The sequence below is a fragment of the Lissotriton helveticus genome, chromosome 8, assembly GCF_964261635.1.
Source record: "Lissotriton helveticus chromosome 8, aLisHel1.1, whole genome shotgun sequence".
Classification (NCBI taxonomy): domain Eukaryota; kingdom Metazoa; phylum Chordata; class Amphibia; order Caudata; family Salamandridae; genus Lissotriton; species Lissotriton helveticus.
In genome coordinates, this window is record NC_136069.1 from 1269488646 (window position 1) to 1269509660 (window position 21015).

Consider the following 21015-nt stretch of genomic DNA (forward strand, 5'->3'; position numbering starts at 1 on the left):
TTATACATGATATATCTTCAGAAAAAATATGGCTAAGTAGCGAATACCCACCCAATCAGCAGGTAACTAGAAGTAAGCATCTTGTCCACAAACAAAATAAACTCCTGGAATTGCCATTTCTTCCCCTTGTAAAATTTGCTATGTGACTCCCATTAATTCAAATGTATGTTCACTTCTACTAACTGTGTGCAAAGGGGGTATGAAGTTTCTCGAGGTCTGAGTAAAACACGTGAAGGTTGAGGTGGGGGAAACCCCACAAGGTAGTCGCCCCACCTGGATGGAAAAAGGGATGGGAATTGCCCTTGTCAGAACTAGGGCTCTCACACACCTAGCAAGGTAGGTGTCATACTTCATCATATGAGCCTGCCACTCTTTTTGTTTTTTCTCAGGCAGTTTACCTTCCAGAATAAATCATCACTAGGACTAACTGACCTGTTTTATTTCACCCTCTCACATCTACACATACTAGGCCCCTCACCCCCACTGCACCCATCGGCAGGAACAAAAGATCCCCGTCAAAGAGCCCCATACTGGGTGCCCATCAGGTATTGCAGCGCTGACCTGTTGAGGGGCATGCTCATATGATGAAGCATGTCACCTAGCTTGCTAGGTGTGTGAGAGCCCTGCCTCTGTGGGGCATGTATGCTGGACCTCATTAAACTTGCCCCTGTGTCCCTCCCGTTTGTTTCACTTCTACTAACTCCCACATGTCTGGGTCTTTTGTATGTTCTCCTTTTGTAGAGACACATTTTTCCTTTGTGTTTTCTGTCTAATTTCAGCCTAGCATAAACAATTTTCTTTTTAAATCATCTTCTTCCTTCTTCTGAACATTTTTCAAAACATAATTTTCTTTGTCCTTTCTATGTGAAATGATAGTGTCCACTAATGTCATAATAACGACTTTCTCTAGTGGTCTCATTAGACGGGTTAAATTGTTTCAGAAAGACTTAATACTATCTATGGGCAAAGATGGTCTAAAATAATACCAAGCTATGTCCATTTCTTTTGCTTGTGGGTGTTAATTTACGCTTTATACTAGTAGTACTCTGGTAATCATTATTCATGGTTAGACTAACTACCATTTCAAGGGCCCCCCTTCTAAAGAAACTCAAAAAAGAGAAGTCCACTACCAACTGCATGCTCATAAACTGTAGATCAGCATCTAAACATGCAACAGAATTAGCAGAAACCATCCTCTCCCATGACATAGCATTGCGTTCATCACCGAGACTTGGATAAACGAATTCTCTGCACCAAGCTTAGATATTTTGGTGCCCCCAGGCTTCACTATCATCAACAAGGATAGAAAAGACCAAAGAGGGGGAGGCATAGCAATCATACATAAGAACAACGTTGTCATTGTGGAAATTAACACCTTCAATTACAGCACCATTGAATGTCTTACCACCAACATCAAGGCAAACGACAACAGAGCACTACTCTGCCATCTTCTATAACATCCTCAAGGCAACACCTCCGCATTCGGACCTGATTGCTCACTGCTCGCTAGGTAACTCAAACAGCATAATTCTTGGTGACCTCAAACTACGTTGGAATGAGGTAAACAATTTGCTCATTCTAACCCCAAACAATCTTCTTCAGGACAACAATCTGACCCAATTCTGCTCGGAAGAAATGCACAATAAAGGAGCAACCTTAGATGCCATTATTGCTCATCGTGACGCAGTTACGTTCGACTACGTCCTCCCAGTGGATTCGTCAGACCACCACAACATCCTATTCCACATCAACCAAAAGGCTCTATTCCAGCCCCCCTCGCAAGACCCCCCAAATGGTCTTGAAATCTAACACAGATTCCCCTAGCGTACCTAGAGGAAAATATATACTCGCACCTCCCCAGCACCTCTGACCACCTCTCCTCAACTGGACTCACCTCATTCTAAATCTCAAATATGACGTCCATGCTTGATCAAATAGCCCCCATGAAATAAAAAAAAACCAGGAGCATTCCATCGAGATCATGGTTTAACACTAACAAGAACTTTGAAAGGAAACAACAAAGAGCCACAGACAGACTCTGGAGAAACAGCCCTTCCGATATCCTCCGCGAGCAACTCAAAGCAGCCCGCAGGAAATATAAAAAACACATCCAGAAAGAAAAAAACAATTTTTATGCACCGCGCTGGACAACGCAAAGAACAGGCTCAGGGAGCTCTTTAACATCATTAGACAACAAACCTCCAAGCCCGCTACATACTCAATATAGGAATCCAAAGAGCTCTGTGACAATGTCGCAAACTTCTTTGAGGACAAGACCAACAAGATTGAGCTCTCACTGGACATTAACATCAATCCCCTCATCAAGAGCATCCCACCTGGAACCAAAGACAACACATCCAAGCCCCTTACAAAATCCTTGAAATCTTTCATCCCTATACAGGAAGCTGAGATAGTGAAGCTGATCTCCACATCCAATCCCTCCTCTCACGCTCTAGATCCTCTTCCTCCACAACTGACCAAAAAGATTAAACTCTCCCTTGCCCTGCTTTGGTGCAAGATCATAAACAGCTCCCTGAGATCGGTAGTCAGCCCGGACTGCCTCAAAGTCGGGCAAGTCACGCCACTGCTGAAATAACCAGGCCTAGACACAAAAGATCTGAATAATTTCAGTCAAGTTTCGAACGTATCTCTTCTATCCAAAACCCCAGAAAGATGCGTGCTCTTTTAACTAACTCCACACCTGGATAACATTATCATCCTTGATGCTCACCAATCGGGCTTCAAAAAAGGCTGCAACGTAAGGGCGTGACTCGGCTGTGTCATCAATACGACGGACAGGGTTTCTGATCTTTTCAGTCTTTGAAAAGAAGAATTCGGCCTGTCACAAAAATATTTTTTATAAGTACTTGCTTGCAAATCAGGGACTATTTTATCCGAGGTCGAGGTCTGCAAAAGTTTTCTACCCCATCTGAGGTTTAGTCTGCATTTTTTGGGGCTACTAGACGAGGTGTTATCAGCAAAACTTACCTGAAACTTATAGGGGGGGTTAGTGACGACGGCATACAGATAGCGGCTAATTTTAGTCGGATTTTTAACTGCAATGTCACTAAGGAAGAGATTAACGAATCTCTGGAACCAATAGACCCAGCAGTAACTTCAGTCAATCTGAAGCTCCAGCAAATTAGATACGTTTTTATTCTTTATTATACTCGGGAGCGAATTTCTAAATGGGCTACTGACTCAAACAATACTAAATCATACAGTCCGAAATGCCAGGAATTTGCCATATATTTGCACCATATGTTCTTTTTATGTCCTAAACTGAAAGAATTATAGTCTGGTATTACTCTCCCTCTCGCAGTGTGGGCTGGGTATGATAATGCGGTCACAGAGAAAGAGCTGGCGTTGGGAATATTCTCAGAGTTAGGCTGTTTTACTAAGTCCTTCGCTTCTATTGTATCAGCTTGTGCTCATCTATGTATAGCTCGCTCCTGGATCCAGAGCAGGAGTCCAAGTGTTAATGAATTTTGGGTCTTACTAAGAGAAATCTATTAAATGGATATGTTATTAGCTAAAGTTAGAGGCCCTCGGTCTTGGCTTAAATTTAAAAGGACATGGTCTTTCCTTCAATGAGAGTTTAAGAACATTTTTTTAATTTTGTTTTTGATTATGTCTCTGTTTTCTGTCCATGCCCCTATATGGACTTTGGCCTTTTTTTTTTCTTTCTCTGTCCTGTCTACGATTACTATTGGTATAATGGCATATTGGTTATGAAACCATCTGTCCATGTACTCTATCTCTGTTTGTGGCTATAAAATAAAAAAAGGAAAGACTGCAGCAAGGAATGGCGATTTTCATCGTCATTGATGATATCCACAAGTCACTGGATGCCGACAAATGCTGCCTTCTCATTCTCCTAGACCTATCGGCAGCTTTCGACGTGGTCGATCACAAACTCCTCATTAAGGTGCTTCAAGAAAGGGCAGGTCTAGATGAGGTGGTCTTACACTGGTTCTCCTCCTCCCTTCACAAACGTGCCCAAAGAATAAAAATCAAAAACTTTACGTCCGATCTACACCCTGTCAGCTGGGGAGTCCCCCAAAGTTCAGTGGTCTCCCTGCAACTTTTAAACATTTACATGGACCCATTTACAACTTTTCTCAAAAAAGCCAACATCCCCTTCCATCTGTATACTTACAACATGCAGATCTATCTGGAAACCATTTCCTTTGAGAACATTCAGAGACTCAATGACACGCTTAAAGAAGTCCAACACTGGCTTTCAAGTAACCACCTAAAACTGAATCAAGACAAGACTGAAATTGAAATTCTAACAAAGGAGAGAATCCCCAAATTGCGGAATGGCTTAAAGCGCTAAATGCGCTCAACGGGGACCTCACTCTGGCGGACTCTGTAAAATCACTAGGTATCACTCCAGACCCGAAACTGAACATGAAGAAACACATTAAGAACTCCACCAAGATTCCTTAACCTGAAGCTACTGAACATAATAAAGCCTTACATTCCACCCAATGACCTCAAACAAGCCACACAAGCATTGGTGTTATCTAGATTAGACTATGGCATTGCAGCCCTCTCAGGCACATCCAAGGCCCACCTTGCTCCCCTCAAAACAACTCTAAACGTAGCAGCAAGAATGGTCACAGGAGTGAAGAAATTCGACCATATCTCACCTGCACTCCGAGAACTAAAATGGCTCCCAGTTTAAATGCGTGCCAGTTTTAGAACAGCCTGCCTCACGCACAAAGCCCTTCACACAGGCAAACCTGAATACCTGGCCTTCAAACTCAAAAAAGCCAGTGAGACCAGGACCATCAGGAGCTCGAACACTCTACTACTCATCCTGCTGAAAGCATGCAAACAAAAAACCACAGCCAGGTCTTTCACGGGTGACACGCCCAAAATCTGGAACTCTAGTCCCCCCCCCCCACATCAGAACTATCCCCCAAAATTCAAAAGACAGCTCAAAAATCTTTTCCTAGAGCGTTCCCTAGCAAAGAGGCAGGAGCCACAGAAGCGATTATGACATTACTCCCTTAAAGGGAAGCGCGGCCCTAGACTATGACATTTGTCGAAGGCCTTCCAAGCCTTCAACTGCCCCTTGGTTACATAACCCGCTGAAACTCTCCGTCCATATTCTATACGACTACTGTATTTTTGATCTTGTGCAATACGACTGTTGTAAAGCGCTCCGATACCCTTGGGTCTGGCCAGCACTATATAAAACTTAAGAATAAATAAATAAAGTATTGAAAATGTGCTCAAATATATACAAATGTAAGCAGTATGCTAATGAAACTGCGCATGACAATGGAATGTGATGGTATGTAACTTCTTCTGCTGCCCATGGCCGTTAGTGGGCACAGACATAACACATTTTTGCATCCATAGTTGTTGTGTAGTCTTGCACTAACCTAGAATCAGTGTTAGTTGTATAATCATCTCTCTTGGATCAGCAAAGGATGCTTGCTCTTCATCTGTTCTCTGTGCAAATGTGATAGTTGCATTTGTAGACCTAATATGCTTATCAGGTGTTAAATAGAAACCTATCAACACTATTATAATCATTAGTGCTGATATTACAAAAATTGAACACATAATAATCTTGCATCCATATCTAAGGCAAAACATGCCTGTTTAACATCACATTGTTTCAAGTAAAGCATACAGCAACAGCTCAAGAGTTTAATTCGGTAAACAATGTTTACCACAAAACTTTTTCCCCGCAGGGAATCACAACGTGGTCGTTACAACGACCGCGTTGTGATTCCGCATACCATTACTCCACAAGTCGGAACAACGTCTTGCGGAGGGGGGGGCAGGTGTTGGATTTAAAATCCAACACCTTCCCTAGTGTCCACAAAGACTGGAGTTGGAATAGTAAATTATACTATTCCAACATCCAGCGCCCCCTCTCCACAAGTCGTTGTTCCGACTTACGGAGTAATGGTATGCAGAATCACAACGCGGTCGTTGTAATGACCGCATTGTGATTCATGGTGGGGAAAAAGACTGCGGGATAATGAGATACATTTGTTTAATTCAGAGTTTTTCCAAATTTGCTACTTGAAAAGTTTTTTAAATAGTCTCTTTTTCACAAAGCCTCTTTTAAAACTCAAAATGTTTGTATAGGCAGCCATAGCCCTACTCCATGATCTTCTAAAATGTTATCCCTACTCTTCTACTGCATCCATGGGCCTAGTTAAATCTTCTTAAATCAAAAAAGGAATGAGTATTGCATTTCAGTCTTTAAGCTTTTTTAAGCACTTCTTCGTCTTTTGAATGTCTCTCAGTATTCTCCAGAAGTCTTTGTCAGACAGCTTTTGTCCAAATACTATTGAAGTGATGTTATGGAGGTTTAAACAGTTCAGTTTTCATATTGCACAGTTCATTCAGTGATACATTCAGTACCTTATTCACATTGTATGTCAATTCAGCTGCAGAATAACCTCGACAAAGCACTCTTACTCTTTTTGATCTCCTCAGTCTTTGTTGATCTTCTTCTGTATCAACTCAGTGATAGTCGGTGGTATTCGATCACTTAATACACTTGTTCTCTATCTTCTTAGATTATAGTTTTGTGGACATTCAACTTTACGGGTGACTTTTCTTGTTTCTGTGTTTATTCCTTCACCCGGATCCTCTATTTGTACTGATGCTGACTTAGTAGTCTTCTCAAGTTGAGGTTTAGTCTCTTCTTACTTTTTGGTTGCTACCCAGTTCCTCTGATTAAGGTCATGGAACTGTTCTCTATGTGGATCTTGTTTTTCATCTGGGACCTGGTGAGAGACAGAGCACACTACGTCAGCCAATCCTTTGCAGTAATCGAATATCACTTCATCTGTGATGCTCACAAGCTCATTTGCATGTACAACAGGCAGTCTCATAGTACATCCCATGAGGATCTCATAAGGCGATAAACTAGTCTTCTTATCAGGAAAGCTCCGAAAACGAATCAGTACCAAAAGCAAAGCATCAGGCCATTACAGGGATGTCGAGGCACAAACCATGGCCAAACGAGACTTTTTTGTTCATTGAGCTGCTCTACAAAGCCAGAAGCTTCAGGTTGATAGCTACAATGCAATATCTGCTCAATTTGTAATGCTGCACATATCATCCTGAGGACCTCATTGGTAAAGAGTGTTCCATGATCGGATTCCAGAGAAACTGGCATAGCATAACTTGGTATAAATTATCACAATTACAGTTTTGCAGCAGTGAGATTGTCACTTCTTCTTGTTGGGTAGGCATTCACACATCATGAGAAGATATACACTATGACCAGGACATATCTCAACCTGTTGCAAACAGGCATCGTGATAAAGTCCATCTGCATTCGATTGAAGGGACCACCTGTTCTCTTTACGTGACTCAGTGTATTAGGAGTTATTTTCCCTACGTTCATTTGTTGGACTGTCACACGATGACACAATTCATCAGCAAGCATCCTAAACCTGGGATGAAACCAGTTCTGCCTAAACATCCTTGTCATTGCATCTCTCCCTAAAGGTGTGTGTCCATGGAAGTGTTGGGTAATTGGAAACAACTGGAGGTAACACTGGTCTCCCATCAGCTATCGTTTGCATTTTTCTCACTACCTGTTATGATCCAACTTTGCTATTCTGTTTCTGAAATATTTTCTTGTACCCTTTTCAGTTCTTCCAATGTGTCTGCTATTGACGTCAACATAGAAAAGACAGTGTGCTACTCAGATTCACATACAAATGTTCAGTTAAAGGTGCAGGACACTAGTGCACAATACCCTGCAACCTTGTTGGCATATCTGTTTCCGACTGTAATGTAGCCATTGCCATTTTGATGTGCTGCACAATGCACCACTGTCATTTCAGCAGGCAATTTGAGAGCTTCCAAAAGATTTCCCTCAAGGTTGCCATTGTATATTGGAGTGCTAGAAGAGGTCATGAAACCTCTTTGTGACACCATTTGTCCAAAATCATGGCCAACGCCAAAGCCATTCTGATAATCTGTAAATATAGTCACTTTTAATCGGACTGTCAACATACAAGCTCCTGTAAGGGCAATTAATTCTGCAACTTGTGCTGAGGTAATACCTCAAAGCCATGAAGCTTCCACAACATTATTAATTGTACATACACTGTATGCTGCTCTCAGGATACCTTCATTGTTTCTCAAACATGAGCCATCAACAACAATTACATAATGGGGCTCATTCAGGGGTTATACTTTAATTATAGGTCATGGCTTTGTGCATACATCCGTGACATCTACACAATCATGTTTAACTTCATTACAAAAATCATCAGTTGTAGGCACCAATTGTGATTGGTTCAAATGCTGACAAAGTTTCATAGTCACGTTGTCAGCTGCTAGGGTCTGTTGTTTATACTTTGTAAGTCTATTGTGAGTCATGTATTGGGTTTCTGTTTAGGTCAGCAAAATCTCCACAGAGTGTGGGATCAAGACAGTTAAAGGGTGTTCCATCACTATGCTCTCACTCCTCTCAATACTAATAACTAATGCTGACCGCTTTAAGGGAGGCGAGCAATCCTGTGGCTACAGGGTCAGGGGTTGTTGAGAAATAAGCCTTGGGTTTTCACACATTTGCATACATCTGAGTAAGCACTGACCGAGCACAGCCCACCCTCTCAGTGCAAATTAAGGTAAACATCTTACTGTAATCAGGCATTCCTGTTGCCGGGGCATGACAGAGACTTTCCCTCAGCTCTAGGAAAGTTTTCAAACAATCGTTGTCCCAAAGAAGCATATCAGATATCAGGCACATCTTTGTGTGTCATCCTCAGTAGAGGCTTAGCCACTAGGGAAAAGTTTTGTATCCACAGTTTACAGTAGCCAACCATTCCCAAAAACATCCTAACTTCTCTCTGTTTCAAGGTGGATTCATCTAAAGAAATACTTCCACCCTCTATGGTGACACATTTCTTGCTCCTTTCTCAATGTTGTGTCACAGATATTGAGCTTCTTTATGACTGTATTGCAATTTGACTGGCGACACCTTGTGTCCATTCTCAGCCAGGTGACTTAAGAGTAAATTCATATCTTTTAGATAGGATTCTTGTGTCTCTGATGCCACATGTAAATCATCTATATACTGCATAAATACTGATTTGCAGGGCATCTTCAGTGACACCAGATTCTTTCTCAAGATCTGGTTAAAGATGGAAATAACTCTTTGTATACCCTTATGGAACTCAGCACCATGCCAAAACTCTCTGCTAAATACAAAGGAGAAAAGGTACTGACTATCTTTGTGTAATGGCACTGAGAAGAATGCTTGACAGCGACCAATTACAGTAAACCATTCTGCAGTGCATGGGATGCGAAATAGTATAGTGCCTGGATTCTGTACCGCGGAGCAACATAGAACAACAATGCTACTGATTTTTGGAAGATCCTGCAACATCAGATAATTACCGTTAGGCTTCTGTAAACACACGTTTGGTGAGTTGCATGGACTCCCAACCAATTCTCTCAAAAACCCTTTGTTCAGCACATCTTCAATTGCAGGTGTTATTTCTGAAACTGTCCCTTTTGTCAAATTGTATGGTGGTGTGCTTGGATACTCTGTGTTTTGTTTTAGTGTGACTTGGACTGGATCTATACCGTTGATTAGTCCAATATCTTTCCCTGTGTAGTCCCATGTTTCTGGGTTCACTGTTCCTTTCAAATCAGGGGGTTAACTTCAATTCTTCTCTCTGGGGACAACCCTACAGCTGAAACTTGTCAGGCCATTTTACACTTGACATCCTCATCATGGCTCTGAAATTCAACTCTGTCCAGTGTGCAGTAAATTGTGCTATTTAACTTGCACAATAAATCTCTCCCTAGCAGGTTTACAGGACTTGAGTGACGAATAACAAAATTGATGATTTTATGGCATGACACGGAGGCCAATATTATGCAAATCTCCTTTATTGCGTAGCTCACAGCAGCAACAATGAGAGATCTAGAACTTGAATGAACATTCCAATAGAGAGGATATAGTCCATGAACACACAGTAGACTTCCTTATTTGTTGCTGCTGCTCACAAGATAAGTACCTTACATTTGCTCTCCGCACTGTACTTGTCTGTGCTCTTCTATGTGTATTGGATTGGGTTGATGGAGGCTGTATTGAGTGTGTTTCTTCCCACCCTCCTCCTCCCCTCCCTTTAATCAGCAGCCTATTTTACCTATTTTCTATTTCGTGCCTTAAGCTGGGCAACCTTGTGCCCCTCTACGTGTGTTTTCTCGATTTTCTCGCTGTGGTCTCTTGAGGCTTTCCTTCGCTTCTAACCCCCTGCTCTGAGGAAGCGGCGCACGGTGTTTCCCCCCCCCCCCCGCCCGCTTCCTCTTTTTCTTCAACCTTCTCGGCTCCTTAAGGCCGAGCGGTTCTTCCCTTCCCTACGGGCCTGCGTCTTCGGACCCTCACCCTCAATCTTCCCTCTATTCCTGACCGGTGCTCCGTTTTCGGGGCCTACGCCTTTTGAATTAGGATCGCAATCGTTTGGCACTTCGCACGGGACCGGCGTCTTTTGAACACCGGCCCCGCGCTCCTGACTTGCACGCATTGGCACTCCGCACGGGACCGGCGTCTTTTGAACACCGGCCCCGTGCTCCTGACTCACACGCGTCTCCATGGCGGCGCCGCGGCATCCTCGCTTCGACTCGGGGCCGCGCCGCGTTGCCATGGAAACCGGAATGAACTCAAGGACGGGGAAATGAGCCTCGCTTTACGCGCGAGGCCTTTCCCGTCTGAATTTTTGCCTTTTATTTAGACTTACCCGTCTTCCCCCGGCCTCTCCGATGCTATCGAGCCTTACATCCTCCGACAACCTATTAACTTAAACAAAACAAAAAAAAAAGAGAGAACAGAGATTATAAACACTGAAGAAGGACTAAGGGGTTGATTTACACAAAATCGACAAAGGACTCACAAGTTTTACTCAAATGGTTAGAGGAAGGACCCTTACCATTACTCCTGTTGTCATGACTACATAGCATCCATTTTGTTCTCAACATTCCTCCTTTGTCAGTTGGTTCTCATTGCTAACTACCTTTCTGATCTCACCTTATCACCATGTCTTCTGACCCTTCTCCCTCCTCTATGGAGGATAAATTGGAAGGCCTTATTAACAAAACGATAGATAAGGTAATGGGATCCCTTGATGACACCATTAACAAAAAATTGGAAACCCTGGCAAAATCAGGCTGGCCACCTATGAGGACCCGAGGGGATCCTACCGAGGCTTCAACAAGCCAGAGAAAAAGACAGTCACTTCAAATCTGCCCCAAATTGTTAAAAAACCCAGAAGGGCTAAGCCTATGTTTTCAGATTCACGCTCTGGCGGTGACAATGCTGGTGCCTCGGGCACGCTGGATGGGCAACTCAGTCCCTAGCCTTCCTATCCCCATTGATAGCGACGATGGAGTCGAAGACGAAATTGACCTGTCTTGCTCCTCAGAGTTTAATTCCGATGAAGAGGAAGGCGAAATCAGAAACTTATCTGGTGAGGCATCAGGGGCCTCGGGGTCAAAGATGGGAATACTTGACCCCTTTGGGGAACATATGTTTGACCCGCTCCTCATTAAACATCCGCTCTCCCCAGAGTGGACCCCATCCCAACATATTGGCGAATACCTGTCCTTTTGGCTCCGCAAAGAAATGCCAAAGGAGGTCAGGGCCCCCCTCAGGTCCGAATGCCCCCGCCCCTCCCTCCCCGACAAAATAGCCATGACCCCTGAACTAGACAGTAAAGTAGTGGCATTCATTGCCAAGACGGGGAAAGACCCGTGGAGGGGGCTTGACAGAGGACTCAAGTCCTGCCAAGACAGACTGCTGGATATTACAGGCCCGCTGACCAAAATGTTTGAAACGGCCGAAGGAGCTTATGTTTCTGATTCCCCCATCGACCCGAAAGAACTGCGACAGTGGGCGCAAAGGGCTATATGCCTCCTGGGCAACGCGAACACTGCTCTTTCTAATGAAAGGCGTAAGAGTGTGCTTCTCAAGATTGACCCCAAACTAGCTGAGCTATCTAACAAAGAAGGCGGCGCTTCCTCCCAAGGTCTCCTCTTCGGAGAAGAATTCATTAGGGATATGGCCAAATATGTGGGAGTTTTAACTCCATCCAAAAATCTCAGAAAGATATAAAGAGGGTTTTCAACAACAGAGGAGTTTTTTCCCGGGCCGGGAGGATGCGGGGTCGATTCCCCGGCCGTGGAAATGGCTCAACAAGACCCTTTGGAGGACGAGAAGGAAGGTCCTTTCAGTCCGGTTATGGCTTCCAGTCATCCTTCTTTCCCCAAAGACAACGATCCAGAGGAAGAGGATTAAGAGGCGAAAGGAAGACGAGACCCTTCTCTACCGGTAAGATCTCCCAAAGACCCTTCAGATACCCCTATAAAGGTGGGCGGGAGACTAGCCCTTTTCTCTGGGAATTGGACCTTAGTAAGTCAGGATCCTTGGGTGCTAGACACCGTCAGAGGATACAAAATAGAATTTGTCGACTTTCCCGTTCAGAAGAGACTTCCCCAAGAAATACGTTTCTCACAAAAAGACTCTGCCTTAGTTTCCCAGGAAGTAAAAGACCTTTTTTCCAAGGGTGCAATCCGGCAGGGAGAAGAGATCGGCTTTATCAGCAATGTCTCCTGGTAGAGAAGAAAGACAAAAAAATGAGACCTGTCATAAATCTCAAAGATTTGAACCAGTGGGTGGTCTTCCGACATTTCAAAATGGAGGGAATCCACCTTCTCAGGGATGTTTTGAGGAAAGGCGACTGGCTTACTCGCCTAGATCTCAAAGACGCATATCTGACTATTCCGATCTGGCCCCCTCACCAAAAATGTCTTCAATTCTTCTGGGAGGGCAAACATTGGCAGTTTTGCAGCCTTCCCTTCGGTCTTTCTTCGGCCCCTTGGTGTTTCACCAAGGTTCTTCGTCCCATAGCAGCTTGGCTAAGGAACAAAGGGGTCAGACTGATCCTTTATCTCGACGACATCTTGATAATGGCCGAATCCAAAAAGGTCGGTTCTCAACACACTACCCTTGCCATAAATCTTCTGGAACATTTAGGGTTCGTGATAAACACGAAAAAATCCTCTACGTCTCCAACCCAAGTCACTCAGTTCTTGGGCTTTTCAGTAATTACTCTCCAAGCCGAGCTGAAACTTCCTGGCGACAAACTCAGGAAACTCAGGAAAGAGTTGAGGAAAGTGCTAAAGATCCGCTCCTTTCCACTAAGGACCCTAGCAAGGATACTGGGTCTACTGTCCTCAACTATCCAGGCAATTTATCCAGGTCCCCTTCATTATCGAGCGCTTCAGAGGCTCAAAGCCAAAGCCCTCAGATTAAATACATCATATTCTCAAATGGTCTCCCTGGACACAGACTCCAAGAAAGAGATCATATGGTGGTTGAAGAATGCAGAAGCATGGAACACCAAAGCAATCTTCGGAGAAGAACCAGACCTAGTCATTCACTCAGATGCGAGCCTGGAGGGTTGGGGCGCGACCTGCGGCGACTCATCGACCGGGGGACTTTGGACCCCACAGGAGAAGGATCTACATATCAACTGCCTGGAACTTCTGGCGGGATCCTTTGCTATCCAGAGTTTTACCAAGGATCTGATGAAATGCTCGGTCATGCTTCGCATGGACAACGTATCCGCTGTGAGATACGTGAACAAAATGGGCGGCCCTCATTCCAAGGGCCTCTCGGACCTAGCCAAGAACTTTTGGGCCTATTGCCTCAACAAGGGCATTTCGGTCATTGCCGAACATATTCCGGGGTTGAACAATGGGGTAGCAGACTGGTTCTCCAGGAACTATGTAGATTTGAGCAACTGGAGACTAGACAGGAACATTTTTCTTGCGATTCAATCTCGGTGGGGTCCCTTCGGGATAGACCTTTTTGCGGACCGCCTCAATACTCAGTTGCCCAAATTTTTCAGCTGGAGACCGGACCCTCTGGCCTTGGGAATAGACGCCTTTTTTCAGATCTGGCTTGGTCTGAGACCCTATGCATTCCCACCTTTTGCCATGCTTCCTCGCCTCCTCATTCAAGTCCGGAGGAACAAAGAATCCATAGTAGTAGTAACTCCTCTCTGGAGTTCCCAAGCGTGGATTTTCCAATCCTCATTCCCGTTTTCAAAGACCTACTGGTAGGACCTCATGGAGAATGCCATCCACTTCTTCTTCAGGGCATCCTGTGTCTGATGGCCTGGAAGATTTCAGGAGACAGTGGCAGATCCCTGGACTTTCGGACGGCGCTTTCAGGCTCATGTCAGAATCATGGGCCCCCGGTACCAGGAAAGCATATAGATTGGCTTGGCACAAATGGGTTTGCTGGTGCCTTCGACGCGGTTACGATCCCGTTTCAGCTGATATAGTTCAAGTACTTAATTTCTTAACTGAAATCTTCGCTTCGGGTCTGGCTTATCGGACCGTTAACGTTTATAGATCGGCTATTGCTGCAGGTCACTGCTTGCTAGATGGTTCTTCGGTAGGCCAGAATCTTCTGACCAAAAAACTTATGAGGAGTATGCGCGTTTTGAATCCTCCTCTACCAAAATACTCCGCTCTCTGAGACGTGAGAGATATCCTCAAACTACTTTCCTCTTGGGGCAACAACTCCTCTCTCTCGTTAAAAAAAATTGTCCTTTAAATTAACTGTTTTACTGTGCCTTGTCTCCTTCAGACGTACTTCAGATGTTAAGGCCTTAGATGTCTCTAATAGAGCTTGTCAACCTGAGGGTGTTTGCTTTTTCATTAAAAGACGGACTAAAACTATGTCAACCTCTATTTTCTATCCCTTTTTCCCTCAAAATGAGATCCTGTGTGTAGTATGATGCCTTTTGGAATACAGAGAAAAGGACCTTAGGTCTAAGGGGTTCTGTAGATCAATTAATCATTTCCCACAGGTTCCCTCATAGAGCTGTTTCCTCTCCCACCTTGGCTAGATGGGTTAAAGATGTCATGAAAGAAGCTGGAATTGATATTTCAATTTTCGGAGCTCACTCCCTTAGAGGTGCTTCAGCTTCAAAAGCTTTTATTTTGGGTGGCGGCCTTCAGGATATCCTTAGGGCTACAGACTGGTCCAATGAATGTCTCTTCAAAAGATGTTACTTTAAACCTGTTTCAAATGTCATTGATAATGTTTTGAACACACTTTGAACTTGCATAATATTGGCCTCCGTGTCATGCCATAAAATTTAGATTTTTCACAGCCTGCTGGGCAGAAAATCTGGATTTTATTAAGGACACGGAGGCTAAGATTATCCCACCTCTTTTATTCCCACCCTGGGAATGTTTATTACCTTTTTGCTCTTCTTCTTTTTCAGATTAATTTCTTCAAAAGAAGACTCGGATGAATTCTCTATGGTTTTACGTTGGATTCAGAGTCTTCTAAGTTATTCCTGAAGTTATCTTGTTCGCTTACAAAGAAGGAAGTCTACTGTGTGTTCATGGACTATATCCTCTCTATTGGAATGTTCATTCAAGTTCTAGATCTCTCATTGTTGCTGCTGTGAGCTACGCAATAAAGGAGATTTGCATAATCTTAGCCTCCGTGTCCTTAATAAAATCCAGATTTTCTGCCCAGCAGGCTGTGAAAAATCTAAATTTTCCTCAAATGAACCTACTTTACAGAAACTTTCTTTGAAACTGGATTTATGATCTGTTGATTTGAAACTCCTACAAATTGGACATTCTTTCCCAAGAGGGGTAGATCTGGGACTTCCTCTGTTCTAACAGTAAATCTGGTAGCTTCTGTATCAATAAAAAATGATATGGGATGCCCATTCACGTCACCTTGTATGAATGGACCACTCTGGTCTACCTCTAAAACTGTGCCGAGCTCTCAATCTTCCTCCCTTCATGCACAGTCATTGTGAAATTATCGGAGCGATAAATGTCATTATCAAATACAGGAAACTGTTGAAATTTGTTTGATTTTGATTCTGGAAGGGGTTTGATTTCGCCTTGGGCAATGGTTTGACTTAAATCTAGGGTTTCTCTTATTTTGTGGGACCATCTGGGCCTGCGGAACTTGCATCATGTGGACCTGTTTCTGCGTTGCCACTTGCATCTGCTGAACTGGCCCATTTTTTATTTGTATTTTGTGTCCTCGCTGCATTTGTACATTTCCATTTACTCCATCATGATTAAACCTACACTCGATCTTCCAATGCCCAATCTTTTCTTAATAGTGTCAAGTAGGAGTCTTTTCTTCAAAGTCACAGCTTCCTTACTAGAATTCAGATCAACCAGAATACCTCTATCTCTACCTTCAAAAACACCAAATCCTCCTTGGGTACTTTGAACTCCTGCGTGTGTACCAACATGCTGCATACCACCCTGATTTCCTCAAAAAGACTGGTTCTGAAACCCTCTCTGAACAAACTTCATCCGGTCCAACAACGACGTCTCCTTAAGCATTTTCTACTTTATTTCTTGTTCATCCCTACAATATTTCACATACCTCAGGATCTCATCAAGTCATATATTCTGCCAGCAAATCACACCTTGTTGTGTATGTGCTCTGAACTCTGTTCTTTACCCAATAACAAACTGCGATGCACAGAATCCATTGTCACAGACATTGGGCAATTCTCCCACTGTGTTATTGAAACATCTCAAGCAATCACTCATAGTAATCATGCACTGATTCTTTTGGCTATTGTAAAGTTCTTTTAATCTTCATCCCATCAAGATCTTTCGGAGGAACCTTATCTTTCAGTAAAGTAATCACTGCTTCATACATCTCCATAACTAAAGGAGATGGTGCATTTGTGCATACCTCTCTCATTGGCTTTTCATGTGGCCATTACACAACAACCTTACATTCAGGCCACAGATCGTTTGGCACTACAATGTCAAAGAATGTATTTAAATCAATCCATTACACCTTTAAAATCTCGACAAACCTGTCAACATGTGTGTACCACTACACAGTTTGTCTCTCAATTTTGTAAAATTGTTTGTAAATGTTGCAAGATCACCTCTGGTCCTTGTTACATTGAAGCATACTCCACCTGCTATCTATCTCAGTGGATAAGGCAAAGCTCCTTCTACATCTTGTAAACCTGCCTATTACTGCTATTACATCTGCCTGTTTCATTTTTTTATGCTTCTTGGACCATTTAATTTCTAATCCCTCAAAATGGACTTTACCAATTCAGTTATGTGTAAATGCATTCCTGAAGAATGTATTGTCTCAAGTGCTCCATCATCTAACTGAACTCTGTAACTTCTCTATAAACTTTTAGAAAGGTCACAATCACACTTTCAGGCCACATCAGTCAATTTATTTTGTGTGATTGCTGCATGTCTTGCAATTTCCTTACTCATTCTCTCTCGGGTAATACAGGTTAACATGTTAAAGATCTAAGCATCCCCATATATTTTCATCAAGTTCAACCTTTAATTTTGAAACATTTAGTGGTCTTTCCTTTTTGGGAGAACTTGTCATTCTGCACTTTCTGTCTTTTTAAATCCTGCTGCTTCCTCAAACCATGGTGTAAAAATTCCATCTTCAAGCAAATTTGAATTATCTGTGCATTTCCTTGCAATATGGGTGTTATACACACAATCCTTCCCCCATCTCTCAACAAGTGAATCGTTTGTGCTTGTTTCCAGGCAACAATTTGTGAATTTTGGGATAAACCCTGATGCAGCCTATCCTCTTACACCTCCTTGATCTTCTGGAGTCAGGATAATATTTATTGGGCCAGTGGCATGTGAGGTGGTTGCCATTGGGGCAGTGATTAGTGACCTAGGCACTGTCAACACAGTTGCAATATGTGGTAATTGTACCGAAACAGCCGTAATAGAAGCAGTAACCCCAGGTGTGACAGCTGACGGTGTCTGAACAACAGGTGGTGGGGCAATCTGGAATGTCTGAAAAGGTCTCTCAATCTATATTATGCTCAGTTCAACAGAGACGGTAGCCAGTGTAGCATTTGTAGTTGCACTATGATCTGCAATAGTGGTGGGGGTCAAATTTGGTGCGGGCGCCCGGCTAACATTTCTTCCAAAATATCAGCCCCTGAATCTCTATCTGTCTCATTCTTCTTTCCATCCTTTCCTTTGTCTTTTTCCTGTGTCTTAGTCTTTTTCAATTGCTCAGGTATCTTAGTGGTAATAGCTGGATGCAGTCTAGTTCCCTCAACAATAGCATTCCTCCATGTCTGCTGTGCTCCATACCATCTTATATCTGCATACTCCTACATTGCTTTTTTAGTCTTACTCTGGCATTTCCCCCTTTTCTATCTCATGCTACCGTCTCTCACATATTCAGGGCTTCATATTGTGCAGGTTTATGTGGTGGTTCATTTCATACAGCTTCTCCATAAATTTTTCAATCATTTTAAGCTCAAAAGTACCATATTTAGGAAACTTAGTGAACTATCACTTTCTGTACTCATGCATCATTGCAAGGTTTTAAGGATGTTATTCTCATTAAAGAAGATTATTAGCTTTCTTTTTCTTTTTATTCAATTAGAAAAATATCAGTCAAATTACAGAATTAATAACAAAAATATGGCTAGAACAAATCATAACAAATAATGCATTAAGTGAGTTCCATACAGAAAATAATCCCTATTCTAAAGAATGGGACAAAAATGGTGTTAGCAGAAACCCATAGTGAGAGCCTAAAGTGAGATAGATCATAAAATTCAAAATTCAATCATTCAATAGCAGCTGATCTTCCCATGTAAAAAGGTTCACCAAACTCAGAAGAGTCTCAGCAAGGAAGCAAAATAGTAATTCAGTAGCAGTAGCAACTACAATCAGCATTCAGGTCAGAAAAAGGATGGGAAAATCATTGTTCAGCCTTCAGCATTAATCCATTATCATTCAGATTCAGAATTAGAAAAAGAATGTGTGAGTGTTAACCTGCTCTAGGAAAACACACTAATATAAACAGTTGAAAAGAAATGTTGCAGTTTGTGTTGCATCTTCCACTCTCATCCAATCAGCTTTCGGTTTTCTTCTGAAAACAGGCTCTCCTCATCTTTTCTCATGATTCTGCACAAATAACTTACACAAATTATCATGACGTATGAAGCATTATTAAACCTTTGTCTACATATGAGGCCTCTCGATTCTAAGACCACCTTTATTGTGAACATGATCACATTTGTAACCTTCTCATGAAATAGATTGTTTGTTAACTAAACAATAGGCTATGTGAACTAGAAACATCTGCTGCAATGATTATTCAGCACACATCTTTTCATTATAAAATAAGAAAAATATGTTAAAAGATCAATATTTTCGATTCCTGCATTGTCTTTAGTGCGTGAAATAAGAACTAATTTCATTCAATGATAAAGAGTTTCTAGCCAAACATTTCAAAGCATTTTTCTTAATCCGGTACATTCTGCAATATGATGTAAAGCTTTTATTAAAAGTCATGTCAGGGCAAGGTCAACTTTTAAGCATGTTGTGCATGTCTCTGCACAATTGGTTTAGTATCTGGTAAAATGAAGCTTGCTTAGACATTTTGAGGCCTAGTACTAATAGGTATGACTACATTCTGTGTTTTGCACATTTTAATGTTGTGCCAGTTCAATATAACTCACTCATTAACATTGCACCTGTGACTTTAACTATATTATTATTCACTGAAAAATATAGGTTTCAGGCATGTTATAGTTAGAAATTAGCATTTAAAAAAACCTTAGAAATTCACTGAAAAAAACATAGGTTTTTTGGGATGTTGCACTTAGTTGGACATTTCACTCATGCAAAACCATACAAATTTCCCCGTTATAGTTAGTTCAGCTAATTATAACTCAAGCCCCCGAAATATACTTCTTATGACGTCGCATATTACGTCATTCTTGACATCGTCAGTGACATCACTGATGACATCTCAAATGACATCACTGATGACATCACTGATGACATCATCCAGTGAATGTGGTTTTCTTTAAAATTTAAATATGCATTATATATATATACCAAGCTGTAATGAAGAATGAGTGGATATATAATTGTCTTGATGGAGGATTTAGTAGCTGTGTGACTGACTGCTAAATTGAGTGATTAAATGTGTCTAACTATATACATGGGTTAGTGACTAAACGGTGTCAATGTCTCTATCAGTCTATCTGTTGTTGTGTAAGCTGCTGCAGCAGTTGGTCAGTAGCTACATGAGTGTCTATATGGGTTATTGATTTGTTGCCTGAGTATTTGTATGGGAGACTGAGTCTGTGTGTGGTTGGGTGGGTGGGTGTGACTCTGGGCATAGATGTGTGAGTTGTTGATTGACTGGGTGTATGAGTTTAAGAGTGCATGTTGAAACAGTTGTATGTGTGTCTGAGGGTGTGTTTGGTTCTGTTGGAGAGTGAATGGATGTGATCGATTCTTTGCCTGACTGACTGGGTGTGTGAGTAGCTGTGGAAGACTGCTGCTGTATGAGTGCTGTGTAGGTGTATGAGTGCATATGATAGTGTTGTTATGATGATTGACTGCATGTATGAGTGATTCTATGGGTGAATGAGTAGATGTATGTGTAGACCTAAAAATCACTGACCAGATATGTAGTAACTGGTATTGGTGTGTCTATGGTTTCAAAAATGGTATTCTGTATTTTGGAGACGGTGTATAAAGGTTATATTAGGATGTGAGAAGGTGCATCAGATTGTCACATGGATGATGTCATCAGTGATGTCATCAGTGATGTCATTCGAGGTGTCGTCAGTGATGTCATCAGTGATGGCACTGACCATGTCATGAATGATGTAATATGTGACATCATCAGAAGTGCATTCCCGGGAAGCAAGTTATAGTTAGCTGAACTAACTATAATGGGGGGATTTCTATGGCTTTGTATGAGTGAAATGTCCAACTAACTATAACATGCCTGAAACCTATGGTTGTTTCAGTGAATTTCAAAGGTTTTTTAAATGCTAATTTCTAACTATAACGTACCTGAAACCCAAGGTTTTTTCAGTGATTTTCAAAGGTTTTTTAAATAGTAAATCCTAATTATAACGTGCCTGAAACCTATGGTGTTTCAGTGAATATATGCCTGATATCTACGTA